The sequence below is a fragment of the Psammomys obesus genome, unplaced genomic scaffold (genome assembly GCF_907164565.1).
Source record: "Psammomys obesus unplaced genomic scaffold, mPsaObe1.curated_primary_1811, whole genome shotgun sequence".
Taxonomy (NCBI): Eukaryota; Metazoa; Chordata; class Mammalia; order Rodentia; family Muridae; genus Psammomys; species Psammomys obesus.
Genome location: NW_026596166.1, coordinates 4,696,213 through 4,707,844, shown reverse-complemented (window position 1 = coordinate 4,707,844; position 11,632 = coordinate 4,696,213).

Here is an 11,632-nt window from a genome sequence, read left to right as displayed (position 1 = left end):
TTACTGCTCATTACACCAGACACACCATGGCAGGACATCTGAAGCCAGGAGAATGAGCGGAGGTGAGGAAACTGCCTTTCTGACTCACCTGCCCGTCAGGAAAGACAGTGGAACTCAGATGGGTGCTTTGCCTGCTTGAATGACGGTGATTATCCCCCAATCTACCTGAACCATGACCAAAACATAGGAGGGGTTCTTGGGACAGTGAGTGCTAATGGTTAGACCACAAAGAACCCTGCAGCCGAGTGATAAGAATGGCGTTTCTGCTTAGCACGGACAAGGTCTTGTCTCTGTCTTATCCCCCACGCTGCTGGGAAGGGCAATCACACGGTGTGACAAGAAAAGGTCTCCCTCTCCCCTGAAATACCCCATAACAGAGACTGAACTCCTCGCTAGTAAATCACCCTCAGGAATGAATCGCCGAATTATTAGAACTCAATAGCGTTACCCACGATAAGCAACAGCAATTCACTCGCTTATGTTTGCTTCTATTTCCGGTGCCAAGGAAGGTGCCCGGACTGTGATGACCCGCTCTGTCACCGAGCCTCACTCCCAGCGCACACACCGCTTTCTAATGAACCGGTTTGTTTTCCATCCTCGGGTGCTCACGACGACTGTAACCGGATTAGTGTGCGGCGTGACGTGGGCAACACCGGAGAAGGCAAAGAATCCTGTCTGTAACTGTTCTACTTTCTGCTGTAGGGAGGCACGAAGGCGGACTCGCCAATCTCTTGTCCTGCCTCTTCTCTGATGATGCCCCGGCTCCATTCTCCCTGCCTCTTCCAACATCAGCCCTGCGGAATGTGCACCCCGCCTCTCAGCAGTGTGAAGCTCACCTTTGACACCGACTAAGGTGTCATCTCCTGTCGCTGGCATCCTCCACAATCCCGCAGCACCCACTTTGCCCGTTCAGGCATTCACAAAGGCATCAATGCGGAAGATCGGAGGAAATGGGCTCGGGGTGGGGGTGGGGGCGTTTCTGTAAGAAATAGTCAAGAAGCAAAACAAACAAAAGACTGTTCAAGGCAAGAGGGGGAAAAAAAACGATGTGAAAAACTGAAGAGGGTGGAGGGACTCTTAAAAAATAAAAACAAAACTACCAGGCAGGGATCCTGCTAGGGCCTGCCTTTGGATTGTTGCTCTTTCTCTGCTGAGTGTAGCTGGAGGGTTCGGGTCCTGGGGTCATAACTTGGCCTGTTTGAAGAGGAACTGGGGAGGCAGAACCCACACTCGTGAGGCTGAATGGCTGCAAAGCAGTCACACCTTCGTTGATGAGTGGTACAGAGGTCATCTCCACTGCGGACTGGTATTATAAAGGGCTTACTAATAGATTCACTTAGAAGCTCCTAAGTTACACAAAAGTAAGGTTTAGTTAAAGGAGCGCTGCCTCTGCCTGGCAGTTTTGAGAAGATGACCCTGGCTGGCTGACGGTGCTAACTGAACCCTGTGCCCCTTATCAGGAGGCATAGCTCTGCCAGGCAGACGGGATGACCCTGGTTAACAGCTGCTTGGCAAAAGCAGTCCCTGTCTGTCCCGGGATAACTATGACAATATTTTCATATTCTAAATCTCTCCATTTGTCCAAACAGCCAAACCTTGGCATTTCTGTCTCTGCAAAAACATGTTTCATTGCTCGAAGTGTAAATATATATATATATATATATATATATATATATATATATATATATATATGGTGGGGGAGGGGTTGTTGATGGCTAGGTCCCTTTGTGCATTAGCCAGAACTACTGTGTGCCGTTATTAAAGAGTTTTTAACGTCTATAAGAGCTCGGAGTGATTCTCCTGGGAGGGCGAGGTACTGTTACAATGTGACGTCTGAAAGTTAAGTTTGAGTGGAACTCTCATGTCTTTGAGATAGGTCATGTTTATTAAAATGTAACAAAACGGAATATAATGTTTAGCGAACATCTCTCCAGCCCAGGCCTCAGACAGTCGCTTTGCAGAGTTTTGTTGGCCTGCTTCCCTGGGCCCTCCTAGATTCCGAGAGCCTGTCCCTTTCTACAGATGGTAAAACCGAGGCTCAGAGAGAAGAGATGTTTCTACACGCGTATGGCTAAACAATTGTTCCATCTCACGTTCACCTACGCACCTGCTAACCTTCTGCCTTCATGCCTATTTGCATATGACGTTTTTTCCTTACTCGTGACATAGCCTGAAGTGGGACTGTCCTGTAGAAGCGGGTAGTGCTGTGTGAAATGTCATCCGGTTCTGCTCCAGACCCGACTGCCTACTGATCTATGTTTGATTGGCATCCCAGGGGCCAAGGACATAAGCAGCATTGGGGATCTAACTTGATATCTGTGTACACAGGACAAGATTCCTCTGACCTGCAGCCAGCTCTCTACAAGGCACCCATGCATGTCTCAGCGTTAATCTTGGACATCCGTAAATAAGCAGGCGAAATTGCTTTCCCGCTCCTCCTTGAAGAGGCTGAAATACCCTGAGCTGCTAATACTCCAGCCGTTTGAAACCAAACAACCTGAAGGGTGCAGATCCCTGGCCTGCACCTCCCCACCCCCCAAGCAGTGTTCCCACGTGATGTAGAAGGAAAACTAGTCCCTGGTGTGAGCACACACGCCCAGTTGAGAAGGAAATGCTAAAGAGCCCCCAGAACAGGTGGCCAATTGTAAGATGCAATTTCACAAATGACTCAAACGCAGTTCCGGAATTGCAGCGTCCTTACCTCTCGTGGCTCAGAATAAAACAGTATTAATAACTGGCCAGACAGTGTAACAGTCCAGAAATGAGGTCAGGAAGGAGAAGGGCTATAGACAGACACGGTTTAAGAGGCCACATATTCTAATAAGATGGTCTGAATTCCATAGTTGGGTCCTTGTCTGTTTTTAATTGACCAGGTTTTCTTTTTTTCCCCGTATTTCTCATGTATTTAACATTTCAAAATTTTCACTCATTGGAGAAAAATATTAGAAATGCCTCATATTGAACTCAAGAAATGGCTCCGTGAGTAATGGCAAATTAACCACCAATAGCCTAAGGTCAGTCCCGGGAACCTACCTAAAAAGACAGAAGGAAAGAGCCAGCTCCCACAAGTTGTCCTCCTGAACTCCACTCCCGCCTACATCACACACACACACACACACACACACACACACAATCACACACACATATCACACGTACACATCACAAACACACACATGCACACACACACACACCACTAATAATAAATAAACAAACACAGAGGAAATGACTCATAATGTCCTTTGGACCCATATCAGCCCCAATAACCATTTCATAAATTGTTCTCTTTTTAATTCAGATCTGCAGAGGTTTATCAGGGGGACAAGTAAATCCTAGCATGGAACAGTAGGACAACGGTAACTATCAGCCATTGACTGTGCATTTCAAAACAGGTTGGGAAACCAAGTGGTGGCCTTTTAGCCACGGAACCATCTCTCTATGCCCAACTATGTGTCAATTTTTTAGAGAATAAAAAGTAAAAGGTAACATTACCACATTAAAAAGAAAAAAAACTACATCTTCAGAAACCTGTCTGGCCTGGATGGAGGTCTGTGGATACCTCCTTCAGGGAGATTCCATCATTATGTTAATATCACTGGGATCTCCAAATGTCCGCTGCCAGAATTACTGTCTCCTAGGCTTGTCGGCATGACCCCACCCTTTCCCTCTGTGCCTGCCTGTACTCTCCCACGCCCATCTCACTCTAAAATACAATTTAGGAGAGAAGATTCTTGACAGCTTCTTCAGTTATTTTCATCTTAAAACGTCTCTGACAGTCAACATCCCATTTATTCTTTCGTAAGACACTTTTCCTTGAGGATGCTATTTGCCTGCATTTATGTCTTTAAAGATGCCCCCTCAATGCTGAAAACCATAATGCCTTGAGTGTCTGAGCCATGCAGAAATATGAGGACACTTGCTCTCTCACGAGGAGGACACAGCTATCATTTATCCCCTTACCGGCTTCGTCTCTCTCAATCTTTCTCTCACTGGCTTGCATTCCTATAACAAGATGCCTGAGATCAGCTTCAGAGAGAAGCTGAACCGGGTGGGGTACTGGAGTCCCAGCCCTAGGGAAGCCACGGAAGGAGGATCCTGAGCTCAAGGCCAGCTTGAGTCATACAATGAGACTCCAACTCTTCCCAGCCTACACCCAAAAGAGTTTCCTTTGGTCACCGGCTTCAGGACTCTGGTCTGCAGTTTGTTGGCCCTATTGCTTTGGGCTTAGAACAAAGCAGAGTTCATGGCAGATGAAGCTCAGCACCTTATGGCCAGGAAGAAAGGGAAAGCGAGAGGCTGAAGTCCCAGCGTCCATGTCAGGAACGTGACCCAGTGACTTAACTTGCTCCCCACCTCCTAAAGCTTCCACTGCCTGCCAGTCCATGAGAATGGACTTGGAGATTTCAACACCTGGACCACTGGAGAACATTCAAGATCCAAACAGGCAAGACAGGTTATTGTTTATGTCACTACCTCACAAACGAAGAGACCAAGAATCGGGGAGTTTACATAGAAATCACATAGCAAATGAATAGCAAAGGTTTCAAATGAGACCTATCTTTTTCCAAAGCCCAGGCTCTCTGCATTGCTATCTTCCCAATACTTCGTACAATAAATGTAAGGAGAAGACAAAACAAACAACAACAAAAAGCCATGAGGCCCCCTCAGGGCCTGGTAGAAGTAAATGAGAAATGAATGGCGGAGGCAGAGGACTTTGTGGGCTTTCAGGGTGTGAGAAGTCGTATCTGTGTTTTTAAGTTGCTTTTTAAAAAAGATTGATTTATTATTTATACAGTATTCTGCCTGCGTGTGTGTGCCTGCAGGCCGGAAGAGGGCACCAGATGTCATCATAGATGGCTATGAACTACCATGTGGTTGCAGGGAATTGAACCTGACCCTTGGAAGGACAGCCAGTGCCCTTAACTTCTGAGCCATCTCTCCACCCGTTTTTAAGTTTGTGTTAGAGAGTAAGCCTCAAAGACCATTATCTGAGCAGACTTCAGATGTCTCGGAGCCTGATGTGCTGATTTCCTTTGGGTTTTCATCTGAATCCTCCAGCTGTCCCGGTTTGCTTTATATTGCTTTAAAAAAAAAAAAATGCTGATCAACTGCAATGAGGAGAAAGGGTTTATTTCAACTTACAGCGTATATAGCCCATCATTGAGAGAAGTTGGAGTGGCAATTGAAGGCCGAAACCCAGAGGCAGGCACTAGAGCAGAAGCCATGGATGGATGCTGTTCGTTGGCTTGCTTTCTCATTCAGCCCTGGACCACCTACTCAAGAGTGTCACCGCCCCATCTGGGCCATCCCGCACCATCCCACATCAATCATCAATCAAGAAAACACCCTATAGACAGGCCAGTATGATGAAGGCATTTTCTCAATTGAGGTCTCACTTGCCAAATAACTCTAACGTGGGTCAAGTTGATTTAAAACAAACAAACAAACAAACAAAAACAGACCGAGACACTAGGTCTGAAGCCTTGCAGCCTTCCCTGGGAGCTCCTGCCATTCCTTCTCTTTGGCATTCTGGAGGCTTCTTCTAGGAAATCTGAAGGCTGGACACTCCCTCCATTTGCTGGGAAATCCAACCTCACCTTGCAGTTGTGGGCAGGGCGGGCAGATCAAGATCACCCAGAGCAAGAGTGGAATCCAGGGCTTCGGCCACTTACCAGCCGTGAGCCCGGACGCTTATGTCTTTGATCTTTCTCTGTAAAATGGGAATGATACATGAGTATGTGTCAGCGGAGACATGGTGGACAGATAATGCTTTATTTTGCAGAACTAGGAAACCTAACAACCTTGCATGTACATGCAGGTCGAGCACTCTACAGCTGAGCCCTGTCTCCAGCCAGTTTCTAGGTATTTTCTAGATTTATTTTATATTGCTGTAACAAAATACTGATCAAATTCAACTTGAGTGTGTGTGTGTGTGTGTGTGTGTGTGTGTGTGTGTTTGCTATACTGTCCAAGGCTGGTCTTGAACTTGCCATTCCAGGGGATCCAACGCCCTCTTCTGATTTCCACTGGTACAAGGCATGCAAGTGGCACACAGATGTACACGCAGATAAAACGCCTATACACATAATAAAACAGCAGAAATAAGATTAAAAACTTGTTTAGATTACTTTTTGAAAGAGAGGGTTTCCTACCCCGGGTCATTCATCTCACTGTAAGCAACAGACCTCCCTCACTCCCTGGCGTGGATGTATGTGTGTTTCCTCCTGCAGAAATTGAGTCAGGCCTCACAGACTGCAAAGGACCGTCTGCCTCCGTTCTCCTTAGACCCTCCGGAAGCATTTACACAGCAGGCTCATGTCTCCCCCTAGTGGATGGGAGAGAATACGACTAGCTAGATTCCTTTTCTTTCTTTTTAGACAGGGTCCCGCACAGAAGAAGCCCTGGCTGGCCAGGAACTTGCTGTGTTCACCAGGCTGACCTCAAACTCACAGGGATCCGCCTGCCTCTGCCTCCCCAGGGGCTGTGATTAAACGTGTGTGCCACCATGCCCAGTTCTGAATAGCTTTTGCTTTAAATTACTTTGTGATGTGTATAACTCATTGAAAAAAAAAAATTAGTTACTCGGGGCTTGGAGAGATGACTCGGCCGTTAAGAGTACTGGCTGCTCTTCCAAAAGACCTGGGTTCAATTCCCAGCACCCGCATGGCAGCTCACAGCTATCTGTAAACCTCAGTTCTAGGGGATCTGACACCCCACACACAGATACACACGCAGGCAAAACATCAATGCCCTGAAAGTAAATAATTCTTTTTTTTTTTTTTTTTTTTTTTTTTTTTTTTTTTTTTTTTTTTTTTAGATTAGTAACTTTTCTCACTAATCTCCAAGAGCAGCACAAAAAGAAGGCAAGGGAGTTAGGTAGAGTGACTTCCACTCAAGTCGTCCCAGCCAGGGCTGGGTTGTGGAAGGGGCAGGCAGCCAGCTACTGAGAACGAAAGCAGGCCTTCAGGGCCAGGAGTCTCAGAGCCCAGGAGGAGAGCTACAATACTGGATGGAGGGAGGAGAGTCTGAAACCCTGTAGGGCTAAGGGTCCGGAAAGCCCAGGCCTCGAGGGCCCTGACACTAACCAGCCACTGCTTCCGTCTGCCTACTGCCGCTGCGGCTGACAAGCTCTGGAAGAACACAAAGGTACCAGAGACAGGCCTTTCCAGCCAGTCTCTGTGGTCTCTGCCTGCCCACCGTTTCTATGCGGGCAGAGCAAATGACACCGCAGCCAGCAGACAGGTGACAGTTTTAGCTGTAGGTATAGAAAATGCCGACGTCAGGAGGTCAACACAGGGAAAATGGAAAGCGAAAGAAGGGCAACGTTTCCTCTTTATTATTTGACTAATCCAGAAGCTGTCAAGGGTCTCGCGCAAGCACCCGTTCAACAGGAAACGTCGCGCTCTTTCTTGTGTCTTTGAGGGCAAGAAAAGCTTTCCCAGCAGTTCTCCTGGAACCTTTCTACGTCTCAGGCAGAAATGCCAATGGCTAAGGGAAGGGGATAGCTCAGTTAGCTTGTGTGAGGAGCTCAGATCCCAGGACCGTAGGGGCAGGGCAGTGTGGGGCTTTAACAAATGAATCGCAGCGGGGAGAAAGGAGAAAGAAGTGTCCGCATCGAAAGGAACCAAGAGCGTCACGGTTAGAATGTTTTCTTGAGATCCAACCAAGACTGTCCCTTTAGGCTACCTAGTGGTGTCAGCCTGTGATCCTAGTATTTTAGGGGCAGAAGCAGGAGAATTACTGTCAGTTCGAGGCCAAACCGGGCTACACAGTGAGCTCTAACCCAGCCCAGGTTATGTAAGTGAGACTCACACAAATAAGCACCCCCCCCCAAAAAAAAAATCTGGGTCTCACACACCCCTCTGATACCAGAACTTGAGATGTGGCAGTAGGAAAATCCATTCAAGGCTGCTGGATATGTGCCGGGCATGGTGGCACAGGCCTTTAATGCCACCACTTGGAAGGCAGAGGCAAGTGGATCTCTGCAAGTTCCAGGCCAGCCTGGTCTACATAGGAAGTTCTAGGACAGCAGGGCCATGTCATAAGACCCTGTCTCAAAAAAAAGGGGGGGGGGGGGCGGGGAGGCTACTTAAGGCGTTCAAGGCCATCTTTGACTACAGGCGACCCTGTCTCAAATAATAAAAACAAGCTGCTGGAGGGGTGACCCAGAGGTTAAGGGCAGACACCAGTTTTGCAGAGGACCTGAGTTTAACTCCCAGCACCCTCATCAGGCAGCGCACAAACTGCCTGCAACTCCAGCTTCGGGGCATCTGGGGATCAGGCACCCTCTTCTGGCCTCCAAGGCACTTGCACGCACATGCAGGTACCCCAACCCCGCAAAGACACAGCCCCATACACATATTAAGAACCAAAACAGAGGCTGAAGAGATGGCTCGGCAGCTAAGAGAACTTACTGCTGTTGCAGGGGCCCCAAGTGTGGTCCCTAGCACCCACACAATGGCTCACAACCACCTATGACTCCAGTTCCAGGGGAGGCAAAGCCCTCTTCTGGCTCCCTCTGGCGCTGCTTGCACATCATGCAAAAACCTGCGCTTGGGCACATACAGAGCAAATAAACGTTTTAAGCTCGATAAACACACACACACACACACACACACCATCTGGTGAGGCAGAGGCAGATGGATCTCTGTGAGTTTGAGACCAATTGGTCTACACAGCCAATTCCAGACCAGCCAGAGCTACATAATAAGACCCTGCCCCAAAGAACAACCACAACAAACCTGCCTTTGAAAGCAGCATGATACAGGACCATCGGTACGTGCTCTTTGCAGAAACTGCTCCAGAGGCTCCCGTGGGACCCCGAGACAATGAAGAGCCGGGAAGGTATTCCAAATGGAAGACCAGCATCCCACGTATGGCATTGATAGCTCATACACACTTATAAAAAGCCCATTCCAGAAGGTAAAATGATGGACGTGTTTTTTTGTTTTTTGTTTCTCTTTCCAGGAATTCCGGGGAGCTTTCACATCTAGGGTCTTCATTTGCCTCAGCAAGCACCTTGATAGCTTTCACCTTGCCCATTCCCTAAAAGGTCCTTGGTGGAGACAACAAAAACGACATATTGATTTCAAATTTCTATCGACAGCCCATACAAAAATATTTAATTCAGTCTGACCCATTCTTATCCCAGTGTTTCTGGGTCATTCTCCTGTGAATTCCCCATATGCCCTTCCCAGCAAAACGAAGCTCTTTTTTCCTTTTCCATATTAGATTTTTTTTTCCCTCGTGGCTCTCAGAAATCATTGCTGCTAAGAGCTGTGTTTAGAAGGCAGGAGGACAATAAGTCACAGAGAAGGGATTTTAACTTTTGGGTTGGTTTCAAAATAATTATAGAAAGTCATCAGCTTGGTGGATTGGTAAGTGATACTGATTAAAATTATATTAAGATGCTGTGGGAAGGGACGGGGGCTGAGTAGGTGAAGAGCGTTTTTACTGCCAAGCCTGGCTACCAGAGTTCTCTCTGTTAGAACCCACACGGTGGAGAATGAGCAATGGCTTCAGCAAATCGACCTCTGACCTCCACACATACTGTAGCACTTGCATACCAACACTAATATAAATAAAAAATATCTTTTTTTTTTTTTTTTAAAGAGCTGAGGCCTGAACCCAGGGCCTTGCATTTGCTAGGCAAGCCCTCTACCTCTGAGCTAAATCCCCAACCCCAAGAAATATCTTTTTAAAAGAGAAACCTTGCCTCTTTTTATTGCTCTGTTTGTCTTTTTGCCTGTTTTGTTTTGCCTTTAGAGACACGGTTTTTCTATGTAGCTCTGGCTGTCCTAGAACTTGATCTGTAGACCAGGTTGGGCTCAAACTCAGCCTGCCTCCAGCTGGCCTACTCATCTTTAAAAAAGAAGAAAGAAGGGTCTGGAGACATGGCTGAGCAGTTATGAATACCGGCTGCTCTTGCAGAGGACTACGGTTCAGATCCCTGCATTTACACAGCAGTTCGAAGTTACCTGTGAAGCCCAGGTGCAGGCCATCCAAAACCTTCTTCAGGCCTCCACACCTATCAGGCACCCACGTGGACCGCATACAAACGTGTAGATACACACATATACACATATAATAAAAATATACGTATTTCTTAAAAAAGAAGCTGTGCATGGCGAGCCAGCCTTTAATGCCAGCACTTGGAAGGCAAGAAATCTGTGTGTTTTAGGCCAGCTTGGTCTACATAGGGGGTTCCCGGCCAGCCACAGCTACATAGTGAGACCCCCATCTCAACATCAACAAAAAGACTATATGAGGGTAGGTGTGGAGCAGTCAAATTCTGGTAGACTATCATGTAATTACTAATTTACGTGGAAAGCTGTGGAAGTATTAAAGCAGGGCGTTTTAAATCTTCGCAGAGCTGAGCGAGTGCAGGCGTCTCTTAGGAGAATCTTGCATGCCGAGCAGGCGCAGAGCTGTTGCCAGCACTGCAAAGTTCTGGAAAACGGCCCACAGCCTCGCTTTTAGAGGCGGACCCCAGTCAGGCTCAGCTGGTGAGAGACAGTGGGAGGCCACCCACCGTGCCACCAGCTCCCACCCTGGGTACAAGGAGCAAGGTCAGGGAAAACACCTGCCAGCCGCAGCACAGACGGAAAATACACGCACTTCTGCCCCGCCCTGGCACCGCCCTGGTACCTCCGCACCTGATTGGCTGGAATTCAGGGACGTTCTGTCGCCAACGCCACGCCCTCTGCGGTGTGCGCAAGCGCAGCATGGCCCGCACGGCTCAGGCACTGGCGACTCGTTTTGCTGAACTGTCCTGAGCTTCGGAGCCTCAAGTTTGGTAGCACCACGAAAGCAGATTCTGAACAGACTAGGTGGCCTCTTGGGTATTCTGAACCTCAGGCAAGGACATTGCCTGTTCATAAAGTATATTCGTGCTCAGTTTTAGTGGATGCTAAATAATGGCTTCAAAATGTCCAGTCACTGAACCTGACTATTCAAGGCAGAAGAGGATTGGGGATTGAGGTTGTTAATCAACTGACCTTAAAATAAGGTGGTTGGCCCTAGGGGTGTAGCTCAGTAGTAGAACTCTTGTCTAGCATGTGTGAGGGCCCTCTGTTTGCTCCCCAGCACCATAAATAAGAGTTATACATAAAAGTAGAGATATCATTCTGGATTGTCCAAGCGGCCCTGATGTAACGACAAGGGCTCTGATATGAGAAATAGGAGCAGCACATATGAGAACCAGAGAAATAGCATGACAACAGAAGTGGGACATGGTGACTCGTGCCTTTAATCTCAGCGCTCAGGAGGCAGAGGCAGTCAGATCTCTGTGAGTTTGAAGCCAGCTCCTTTACATAGCGAGTTTCAGGCCAGCCAGAGCTGCACCATAACCATCTGTTAACTCCAGGGTCAGGGGATCTGATATCTTCTGGCCTTCACGGGCACTGTGCACACACGAAACACACACGAAACACTCGTAAATCTTTAAAAAGTAATTAAAACAAACAAAACAAAACGTGAGCAAGCTAGCCAGGAGTGATGGCACATGCCTTTCATCCCAGCGCTCAGGGTGTCAGGGTGTGTGAGCACGACTTTGAGGCCAGTCTGTGCTGCTTAGCATGTTCCTGTCACACACACACACACACACACACACACACACACACACACACACACACAC